This window comes from Corylus avellana, chromosome 1, assembly GCF_965113065.1.
Source record: "Corylus avellana chromosome 1, dhCorAvel1.hap1.2, whole genome shotgun sequence".
Classification (NCBI taxonomy): domain Eukaryota; kingdom Viridiplantae; phylum Streptophyta; class Magnoliopsida; order Fagales; family Betulaceae; genus Corylus; species Corylus avellana.
This window is the reverse complement of record NC_142490.1, coordinates 29,229,419-29,230,987: the sequence shown is the minus strand read 5'-3', so window position 1 is coordinate 29,230,987 and position 1,569 is coordinate 29,229,419. Positions and strand designations below refer to the sequence as shown.

Here is a 1,569-nt window from a genome sequence, read left to right as displayed (position 1 = left end):
CATCCCCAACCATTTTTTGTCCAACATCTGTCGAATATTGCACTTTTGAGCCAATATTATTGTTGATTGGCAGTGGGTGTGGTCCACCTTGGTTGTGGTCCTGGAATGAGACAGTTTTTTTCATGTGCACTGGCAAGTTGGTCAAGGGGGATTTTTTCATCTGTATAATTATTTATTTTATTTTGTTGCTTCTCTACTCAAATGGTGGATTGCCGAGGACATGAAAATAGGAATTCTTTGTGCATAGTTTACGCCAGTTTCATCATTCTACAATTGAGCAGTATTTTTTGAATTTTTTTTTTTTTTACCTAATAGTTCATGCCATACTTTTCTATGCATGTCTTTGTTTTTAGGTCCTCCAATATTGTTGCCACCTTTTTTAGTTGATGAGAAGAAAGGTCAATTACTGAAAGAAATGTTAATCATATTAGTATTAACATTTGGAAGAAAAGTATTTTTCAATGGAGAAAAAAGTGGTATTATTGTTGGGATATGATAGATTGTGGTTGGTTGGGTTTTAATGACTTTGTAAATTTTTTTAGGGAAGTTTCATCATTCTACAATTGAGCAGTATTATATACGTGGTTGGATGCTATGGCTAATTTCTTCTTATTGCATACTTGATTACACTGCATATTTGCATGTTTGTAGGGAGCCCTCTATGCTCATATACCATCTCTAGCTACTACACTAACAACTTAGTATTGTTTAGATTACAAATTGAGCAGTACTATTTCTGTAGGGGAATCACATTTTAAACAATGTGATTATCTTTTGGTTAGGGTTTAGGGTACATTATTTTTCCCAGTATTGTTTAGATTACAAATTGAAGTGAGAATAATCTTTTGGCAAGCGTGATTTTATTTTTCTTTTATGAGCTTGATTATTCTCTCACATATCAGTTATATATTGTTAGGTTCATATTATAAGATGAACAGGAGGAAGAAAGATTTCGGGATAGGAGACAATGAAAGCGAATTCTACGATGGGAAGATGAAAAAGGTTTGTGAATTTTAATTAGTGAAACCCATTAGGGAATTGTGATTACTTCTAATAATTGTGGGTTTCACTGTAGAATGAGCAGTCAATGTCGTCGGCATCTATAACATCATCGGTGAAAGAGGATATGGAACCTGTGCAGTGTAGGTGCGGACTTACAAGCCCAATTATAACATCCACTACTATAAAAAATCCTGGGAGGCGATTCTATGGGTGTGCTATGTATGACCGTAAAAAGGTATTTGAATTTGGATAATTTGGTTTTACGAAATAGTTATTACTTTGTGTTTGTTCGTAATTATCAGATTTTTTTTTGTGTAATTACAGAAAGCTGGCCAATGTCCTTTTTTCCAATGGTATGACAAAGAAACCTGTGCTCGCGGAAGGGAGGTCCTACCTGCGCTGTATAAACAAGTTCATTCCCTGAAATGTGAAGTGTCATTACTTAGGGGCAAACTAAAGATCCAAACATATTTGTTGGTTTTTTTGTTGGTGATTTGTGTACTGTTGATTTGTCTAAGGTTGATGGGGCATTGAGGCATGGGAATGAGGCAATTAGATTATTATCAG

The 1,569-nt window shown here is 34.8% G+C and overlaps 1 long non-coding RNA gene across 1 annotated transcript; it reads left to right on the top strand.

Annotated features, from left to right (window-relative positions):
* Positions 1-919: 919 nt before the first annotated feature.
* Positions 920-1,569, top strand: LOC132168751 (uncharacterized). Its single transcript, XR_015912183.1, has 3 exons — positions 920-1,002; positions 1,076-1,237; positions 1,327-1,569. It is a non-coding gene; the product is annotated as an uncharacterized LOC132168751 (long non-coding RNA).